General features: G+C 42.1%; 1 long non-coding RNA gene across 1 annotated transcript; it reads left to right on the forward strand.

Moving 5' to 3' along the window:
• The first annotated feature begins 3,217 nt into the window (after positions 1-3,217).
• On the forward strand, positions 3,218-9,339 carry LOC121143705. Its single transcript, XR_005881028.1, has 3 exons — positions 3,218-3,257; positions 7,386-7,513; positions 8,852-9,339. It is a non-coding gene; the product is annotated as an uncharacterized LOC121143705 (long non-coding RNA).
• The last annotated feature ends 804 nt before the right edge of the window (positions 9,340-10,143 follow it).

Consider the following 10,143-nt stretch of genomic DNA (forward strand, 5'->3'; position numbering starts at 1 on the left):
CCTGGACACATTCCCAGGGACTAGGCCCTGCCCAGGATGAAATGACAGACTTTGGAGATCCAGCATAGAGGGCCTCATGCTCCCTGAGGAGCAGAGTGGGGATTGGGGAGACAAGGTTGGTGGGGGATGGGGTGGAGGGGAGTGAGAGGGAGCTGGGATTGACATGTGAAGCAAGCTTTTTTCTAATTTAAATTTTAAAAAAATTTTAAAAAATGTTAGGCTCATTCAAGTCTGCTATAAATAACCCTTCTTGGGGCAAAAATAAAGATAAGAATACTTTAAACCTTATCCTTTAATTATGGTATAGAATGTCTTTAAATAAATTACGAACTTTTTTATAACCCAAGACTTCAAGATGAGTGCAACAACTTAAATATGAAAAATAAGGTCCCATCAGTCTCTCAGGAAAAAAGAAATGTGCTATAGGTGATAGAGTTGGAAAGGCATGAATGCCTGTGGTTATTGGATCCTGAATGATTCTACCAGAGGCACCATATGAAAAACTATTTCACAATGTGGTGTTTGCCTCACTGGGTGAAAGTGTTGCTTTATGTTGTCTTTATGGTTTCTCCTTCTGGAATGTGATCCCTATGCTATTGTGTTGCACCTACCTCAACCAGCAAGTAAGACGCAACGCCCAGACTCTTCTTTAAGCAGTTTATTCAGAAACCTTTGAACAATCTTCTTCTCCCGGGGAGCGCCAGGGAGCCCCAACCCACAGCTTAAAAGCCCTTGGGCAGCCAACCCCAGTATGCCACATGGAACATGCAGATAGGTCCACGCACGCAGAAGCAAGCCTGATATCCAGCCTTAACCAAATACAGGTGTTGTTTATCATAGACGGCACCTGCTGTGGGGCTAGCAGAAGGTGGAAGCCAGCACCATCTTGAGGGTGCGGCACTTTGCAGCTCTCTACACTATTGTATGTTTGAAAGTAAAATTTTTGTTTGTTTTTATGAGAGTTCTGAATACTGTCAGAATTTTTAAAGACTGTAGACCTTGAGATGGACTAAGTAGATTTTATAATACCGAGAAAATAAGTAATTGTTGGGGGGAAGTCCTGTGCATTTGTCAGTAAAGGACTGCTGGCCAATAGGAATCTAGATAGGTGGGACTAGGAGTCCAGGAGGACTCTGGGAAGAAGAAACACAGAGAGTCAAGATGTAACGCCATGGGGTAGAAAGCCCGGAAACCTCTCCGGTAAGAGAAATACATAGATTAACAATTATGGGGTAATTACTTAAGTCAGAGCTAGCCAGTAAGAAACAAGTAAGGCCAACAGCTTCATAATTAATATAGCCTCCTGTGTGTTTATTTGGGACTGATGCGGCTCTAGAACCAGGCTGTCGGGAAGGCTTTCTCTCAAGGAAAAAGGTTTCTCTTTACAAAATGGTGATCAGGAGTGGGATGATGAATTTCCACGTAGAATGACAAAAGCTTTAAAGGAATTTTAGAAACAGAAGAACGGAGAGAAGCACAGGTTTTTGGTAGCAGCATTTTTCTCAGGTGGGCTCTGTTTTGCTAGCAACAAGCCGAGATTCACGTGGCTCGCTTACAGGAGTCTTCCTGACTCGGCATAAAAAGAAAAAAAAAAAAACCCAGCAAGGTTCTTTTAAGAGACTCTGCTAACAACTGAAAAGTTTTATGTACAGCTGGAAGTGGCAGTGACCACATCTCTGAGCCGGCAGCTTTTGCTGGATGTCAGACTGAGACAGTAAGCTAGAATCACGCTTATGCCCGCCATCTTGGAAAAACGGCAGTTTAAACAGCTGCAGTTATAACAGATAAGACACGTGGCCAGAAAAACATAAACATTTACAGTAAAGTCAGACTTGGATGAAGAAAAACCTCTAAAGGTTTACAGTGTGTTTAAAAATATACGTAAGATTGAGAGAGAAAAAAAAAAAAAAAACGGCCCAGCTGTGGTGGCGCATGCCGGTAGGATTTGCTGCAGAGGCAGAGGAAGATGGATTTCCAAAGAGAAATCCTGTCTCAGAGAAAAATAAATAAAAGTAAAATAAATAAAGTAATAATAGATAAATAAATAAGCCATGTAAAGATGGAAAATACACAAAGAGTCTGGAGACTGTACGCTATTGTGTTTTTCAGTTTTTTCACTGCTAAGGGAGGAACAACTGCTAAAGTACACTTGATTACAAATGCTGCTGAATTAATTCAACTTATATCTTTTGAAAATGCCTTGACTTCAAAATTTAAGTATAAGGATATGTTACTTGGGAAAGGAGATTTTATTTATGTTTCTAAAAAAAATGAAAATCTGAGGATTCCTTCCAGGCTTCTGTGGTTTGATGAACCAAGACCCCCGGAAGCAGTGGACCAAGTGTTCCAACAACTGAAACAGCTAAGATGATGCAGTCTTACAGACCCTAAACTAAGGACTTATACAGGTTTCTGAGTTTTGTCATGATCCCCATGGTATGAACAGTGCCCCCTTCCAGCACGAAGCAGTTTGGAATGAGCGACATCCTAATTCCCATCTTGTTTATAAATCTTTGTTTTCATTTGAATGGGGTTGTTTATAATTAGCTAGTGATCACAGCCAATCTCTCTTTTAATGGTAAAAAGGGGAATTATGGTATGGGTATGGTTTTTCATTTTTTGATACAAATTCAAGGTCAATTTTGTGATGTTTATATTTCTCCTCTTGATTAAGTATTGTGCTTATACTAATCTTTTAAAACATAATGCATATTTCAATACAGACTATAGATAGTTACTTATAATAGTCAGAACTTATAGTAGGTAAGTTACGTTTTCTAGATACACAAAAATATATTTGAGATAGTCTTCAAACCTTTCAAAGACCTTCAGAAAATGGCATTTAAAATGATTTAGGGTTTTTCTTGACAATGAGAAATGTCTGCTCCTGGCAGTACCAATGACGTCTGAGAGGAAGATGGGCATCAAAGAAACTTGTTATGGAGTTTGCTTTCAACATGGCAAGATTAGCCATTTGGGCAAGAAACTGCTCTTGCCTGTACTGCTTGACTGTTGTTGTATAATCTGGGCATGCAGGACCCATAGGAAAGTGACTGCTGAACTCAGTCTTACAGGGTTCCTGCTTCATGGAAGAGGCTTTCTGCAGGACACAGAGAAATGACTGACAGACTGCCAATGCAGATGGACAGTTTTGAGATTTCCTGCTTTGCTGAGAAATCTTCTGGATACATTGTGGCCTATGGGCTGAAGATGGATGCCCCAACGTTACAGAGGAACTTCGGGTGACTGTCCAGGCAGTAAGATGTCTCTGTCAATCCTAGTGTTTATATATTATCCTTTTGTGGTCTTTGATGGAGTTAAAGACAGATAGTTATAATTATAGTTTTCCTTAGTTATTATAAAAGATAAGCTACATATAGGACTTTGGACTCACAAGAATGAGATAGATGATATTTTCTTTAAATCTTGCTAAATGTTGATAGACAAAATATTGTAACTATGTTCTTACTTGATAACTGTTCTTTTATATATAATTTGACTATGTTAAAGTTAAGACCTCTCTTTTTGTTTAAACAGAAAAGAGGAAGTAATGGGTTCTATGTTCAACCTGATGTGTTGTGTTGTATCAGTCAGGGTTCACTAAGAGGGACAGAACTTACAGAGTCTCTATATAAAACTCACTAGTTACATATATGTATATATTATTCATTCTTGTAGATGTATTATAACTAACAAATATTCTATAGATATATAAGAACATATATTTATTAGAGAGAGAGAGACTATTTGTTAGAATGACTAGTCCAACAATGGCTGTCTACTAATGGAAGGTATAAGAATCCAGTTGTCCTTCTGTCCACAAGTCTGCCTCAACCAGTCTCCAGTATATACCAGAATTCCAAAGAAGTGGGCTATAAGGCCAGTAAAGGAATGGTCTTGCCAATGAGAGCGAGCAGGCAAAGAGAGAGAACTTCCTTTCTGTTGTTTTGGCTTTGGTTTTTCATGGCAGGGTTTCTCTGTGTGGTCCTGACTGTCCTGGAACTCTCTATGTAGACCAGGCTGGCCTCACACTCAGACATCTGCCTGCCTCTGCCTCCTAAGTGCTTGTATTACAGACATGCACTACCACTACCCAGCCTGAGAACTTCCTTCTTTGAAGTCTTTTGTATAGGCTACCAGCAGAAAGTGTTGCCCAGACTAAAGGCAGATATTCCCACTTCAAAAGATCTGGATTAGAAATGTGTCCTCACACTTCAAATAATTTAGTGTTAAGAAAACTCCCTAGAAGGTGTACCCAACCAATTAGGTTTTAGTTAATTCCACATGCAGTCGAGTTAACAATCAAGAATTACCACCACAGTTATGTTAATAAAGGAGATTTATTAGAGCAAACCCTCTTCATCAACTTGATGGGACTAATAATCACCATGGTAACATGTCTCTGGGTATTCTCTTAGAGTGTCAGTATTTAGGCATTTGCACTGGCCTGCCTTTGGGGTTCTGACAGCTGCAGCCACTGAGAGCACCACCTGTGCCTATTCACTATGTTTCCTTTTAAAAGGGCCCTGCCCACCTCCCATCCTCTCTCTCTCTCTCTCTCTCTCTCTCTATATATATATATATATATATATATATACATACATATGTGTGTGTATGTATGTATGTATCCCTCTCTCCCTCCTCCCCTTCTCCTCCTTCCCCCTCTCCCCCTCCCCCTCTGTGTCCCTCACTCTCACTCTCTCTCTCTCTCTGAATGCTTTTCCTCTCTCCTGCTGCTCCTGTCCCCAGAGGCCAGTCTCCCCTTTCCCTTTTGTAAAATCCCTTTCCCTAATAAAAAAAAAAACTCTGCTCGAACCCTGTCACACGGTATCTTTCTCCCACACACCACTTCTTTAAAATTACAACATAGAGTGCTTCTAAAACAGTTCATCCTGGCACGAAGGACTATAGGTGTAGACGGTGGCATCCCAATGGGTTGGGACACAGGAGTAAGCAAGAGCGTGAGCTGAACACCAGCATTCGCCTGTTTCTGCTTCTCTCTGTGACAGCAGTGGGAGCACCTTCACCACAGCCATGCAGCCGTGATCTCCCCTCCGGTGCGGTCTTTACCTCCAGACCGTGAGTGAGAATAAATTCTTAGTTTTCCAGTGAGGTGTTCTCTCACATAAATAACAAAAGCGGCTAACACGAGTGGTTTGTAGATGCAACTTCGAGAATCCTAGTGTTTACACACTAAGACTAGAAGAGTTCAGCTGAAGGATCTTAGGGGTCATGTAGCCCCCTGATATGCCTACGGTCATGAAACGGGGTCTTAAATAGAGGAATCATGTTTTTTTTTTCACTTTACTTAAGGCGTTTAATGTACAGAGAGTGAGAGGCTTTGCAACCCTCCATTCAAGGCTTGCGGGGAATCTACACAAACAAGGAAATGGAAAGATTGTAAGAGCAAGAGGTGGTTGACAATCTTGGAGGAACCGGCGTTTTCAGATACATCAGGGATGATGCATACACGAGCTCATACCGATGGTGACAGTTGTTCACTAGGCCAGACAAAACCCCACTACAGAGACGGGAACCTGAACACGAAGTCCCAGTCCTTGACAAGAAGCTATTTGCAACTGACAGCTTCTGGAAAAGGGGAAATCCGTTTTCTTAAATTGAATACCCCTGGGTAGATCACACACATTCCAGAACTGACAAGGAGCTCAGTACTTGGGCAACCCAAAGTGAACTACTACTACTTTTGAGTTTTGCTGCATTGATTTGATTTCAGTTTGGGAATTTTTTTCATAAAAGGAACAAAGAGGTAGGAGGACTAGAAGGGTGCGATTGGAAGGAGTTGGGGTAACAACCAGAGAGAATGTAAACAAAATGTGCTAAATGAAGTACTCGAAACAATGAACAAACATATAAGCCTACCTCCCCAGTGTCACACTACCTCCAGCAAGGCCACATCTGCTCTGACAAGACCCAACTTCCTAGAAATGCCACTCCCTTTGGGCAAATCGTTCAAACTTATGGGGGCCATAACCGTTCAAACCGCCATGATCAAAAGCTGTTGGCTCCAGGGAGATTTTACCTCAGGGTAGATTGCTTTTACAATTTACCCTTCGAATTATAAATTTGGGTGCTCTGGCAATCTGTCTGAGTCCCCATTTGTTACCTTGCCTGTTTGAATCAAACTAAAAGGGCTCATTAGTCTTTTTGTTGCTATGTGAAATATTATTTAAGCAAGCTAAAACATCTGGTGATATTTTAATAATATTCAGGAACTATGCCCAAGCCCAATGAACACAGAATAAGAGTCCATTAGTGACAAAGCCCTGGCTAGTGGCACACTGTGATTTGTTTTTATATGGTTCAGGATGACACCTAACTTGGGTACTGGAAGGAGGGAGGCCTCCACTCCATGAAGATCAAGGGCAAAGTTTGCAAGGCTGGAAAGGAATAATTTCTTCACTGTGAAGTGCGTCAACTTGTGTTAAATTGGTGAGAGAAAGAGAGAGAGACAGACAGAGAGAGAGAGAGAGAGAGAGAGAGAGAGAGAGAGAGAGAGATGTCATTTCTTAGAGAAATGAGAGCACATTTCTCCTGACAACCGGGATTATGTTCTTTACAGGCAGGAAATTTGGTTCCTTATATAACAACCATATCCCCTTCTTTGCCTGGCTTTTCCCAAGCCTAAAAAGGAAACCAGGTAGTCCCTAAGCAGAGGAGTTTCTCACCTCTTTCACCTGTGATATCATAGCCCTTCCTTTTCCCCTCAGGCAGCAAGGAAGTCTCACAGCTGTGTCCTTCCAAGGATCTGATGCTTTCTTGTTACTTAGTAACTTGATAAACCTATTATTTGATATAAAATGGGGTCCGCTTATCCTCTGCATGAGATGGAAAGTCTCCATAGTTTTCATCAGACAAATAAAAATGACCCTCCCGAGTTGTCTGTAAGGAACTCTCTGTCTTGTACGAAAAGCTAGAAAGTGTTCAACATCCTTAGTCATTAGGGAAATGCAAATCAAAACAACCTTGAGACATCATCTTACTCCTGCCAGGATGGCTAAAATAAAAAACACCAATGACAGCTTATGCTGAAGAGGATGTGGAGAAAGGGGAACACTCCTCCATTGCTGAGTGGGAGTGCAAACTTTGACACGAAGTTCTATGGGAAAAGTTGGGAAGGAATTGATATGCTTTCTGGAATGGAACATCATACATATCTAGGGTACCAGTAAAAATAGCAAGGGCCAGGAGAGTGGTCTTGAGGAAGCACAGACAACAGCAACATCCATCTTAGGAAGTTATCCCAAGGACTTTAAGTTGGATAACACTGATAGACCCAAACACATTGACCAGAGTAACCTTTCTAGACTCATGACTGGGAAATCAGAGAATGGAACAATGAGCTCTCCCATCCTCGCTTCTCTTAGCAGACGAACATCAAAGAATCCATGATACCTAGGGTCGCTGATGGCTTGCTTCTTGAGCACACGGGAAAACCAGACACTGAGGTGTTTAGAGAGCATGTCTTGGACTATTTCCAACATATCATCTCATGGTAAGTTTAAATGGTCACCAGATGGCAGTGTCAAATACAGCCACCACACAATTAAATATGTGCTGAAGCACGAACGGAAGCCCTCAGAAATGGTAAAAATAAGTCCCAGTTTCCTCTGACCTTTGAGATCACACAGAATGAACTCAACACTGAGGGTGGACCTTCAGGGTTTAGCTGCAGAGTACTCTGACACGGGTAGGGATCTTAGAAGAAAAGCCAAAGATCAGAAGGGGGATCCTCCTCTTACAAGATGTCACCACTCCGTGAGAGATCCTCAGATATCAATCCTGACTCCCAGAAATTCCAGAGCACCCCTGCTCAGCAGAGCCCTGTACCTGTTAGGCAAGGGCAAACCAGTAAGATGTCCATCTACATCCCCACCCCAGAAGGACTGTCCCTGATGAGGAAGTGCCTAAAGGGAAGAATGGGATGACAGTGGTCAATGCGCATCTCCTTTCTGCTGTCAGGATAAAGGAAATCAAAACGAGCTGGTGCCTGTCATGTGAGCACCTAAAGCAGATATGTAAATTAGCCTGGGGGAAATGGGATGTTACACTAGAAGAGACCCTAACAGCTTCAAAACAGAAGATAATGTTAATGAAATAGTAAAAAGTGGGGAAAAGGAGAGAGGCCAGATGGCATACCCACCAGGATGAGGCCAAGAATAGACATCAAACAAGACCAGATACAAACTACTGAGTAGTTTTATTTACTGCACCACAAAGAGCATGGAGGTTAATGAAACCCTTCAGTTATTCTCAGATGTTCCACAAAGTCCAAGTGCACAACATAATGAGTAAATTATGGGAGCTATGAGTCAGGAAGAAGATGGTCTCCTGAAAGACAATATTTTAACACAGTTGGACCCAGACATTCGTTTATAGTATGAAAACCTGGTGGTTGGACCAGGCATGACTCCGTATGCTTTAGTTTAAGCTGCATTCTTCATCCTTTGAAGTCCAGAATAGGAAAAGTAAAATGCTAAGGAAATGAATGGCTACAATGAGAGATGGCTTGACAAAGGCTATACAACTGGGAACACAGTCTTAAACAGGGATGAGATTGATTTCTTGACAGGAAAGACACCTTAGGATAGTTGTGTCCAGGGGAGAATCAGAGGCTACCTCCTTGGATCCTGCACAAACTGCAATGAAAGTAATTAGAACAACTGATGCTCACAGAACCAGATTTGTTCCCTTATTGTCTCCCCCAAAATAATTGGATTCAGACTTTCCGTACTAGATCCTACCATTGTCCATCAATATAAAGGGGTTTTATATTGACCCATGAATGATTTGGGGGCACTACTCTTAAAATCTTTTTTTTCGGTCATTTTAGGTGAGCTGATATCATTTTACTCAGCTGCTTGTCTGTAAGCCCATGGGGAGATCTCCATTTCTGTCACTTCTACATAACAGTTCTTCACAGTCTACACCCTATTTGAGAGAGGCTTGAGGTCCATTCTCAAAGTCTTCTCTGGTGGAAAGTAATATCAGCATGGAACAACTCAGAGAAAGTAGGAGAGTCACTCCAGAGGTCACACACATTGAAAATCCCTCCTACTTCCATATAAGAACCAATGTTTCCTAAAGCCCCAAGCCATAGAGGGACAAATCTCCACAGGCAATGACTTAATAAGTTTAAGACCAATCCAAGCTTTTGACAAAGTCAGAACCTGCTTATCATCTCCAGGATCTAGCCTGATGATCTTCCTGACTCCCCACAATCCAATAGATCTAATCTGGGTGCCATGGTGATGGGGGATGTCCTTCTGAATATATGTTTCTCTTATTGGTTGATGAATAAAACACTGATTGGGCAGTAGGATGTGGAGAAAGGGAAACACTCCTCCATTGCTGGTGGGAGTGCAAATTTGTACAGCCCCTGTGGAAATCAGTGTGGCTATTTCTCAGAAAATTAGTAATCACCTACCTCAAGACCCTGCAATACCAGTGTTGGGTATGTACCCAAAGGAGGCACAGTCACACCACGAGGACATTTGCTCAACTATGTTCATAGCAACATTATTCGTAACAGCCAGATCTTGGAAACAAGCTAGATGCCCTTCAACTGAAGGATGGATAAAGAAGATGTGGTACATTTACACAATGGAATACTTACTACTCAGTGGTAAGAAACAACGACATCCTAAAATTCACAGGCAAATGGACAGAACTAGAAGAAACCATCCTGAGTGAGGTAACCCGAGAACCAGAAAGAACAGATTACTTTTCAATCATTCCATGCAGAATGTGCCTGGACCTTGGTTCACTGTTAAAGGTGCTCTCCTTGGAACTGGAGAGATGATGGCTCAGCAGCTAAGAGGGCTCCCCCGCTCTTCCAGAGCAGTATCACAAGCCCTGTAACTCCCTTCCCAGAGCCCACATCAGGCAGCCCACACCCACCTGGAACTCCAGTTCCAGAATATCCAATGCTCCCCTGTGGCCTCCGCAGTGGTGGTGCAGGGGGAGCTGAAGAGATAGCTCAGAGGTTAAGAGATCTGGCTGCTCTTCTAGAGAATCTGGGTTCAGTTCCCAGGTACCACATGGAAGACAGCTCACAAGCATCTGCAATTCTACTTCCAGGGAGTCTGATGCCCTCTTCTGGCTTTTGAGAACATCAGGCACACT

Source organism: Mesocricetus auratus, unplaced genomic scaffold (genome assembly GCF_017639785.1).
Source record: "Mesocricetus auratus isolate SY011 unplaced genomic scaffold, BCM_Maur_2.0 Super-Scaffold_100013, whole genome shotgun sequence".
In the NCBI taxonomy this organism is placed as follows: domain Eukaryota; kingdom Metazoa; phylum Chordata; class Mammalia; order Rodentia; family Cricetidae; genus Mesocricetus; species Mesocricetus auratus.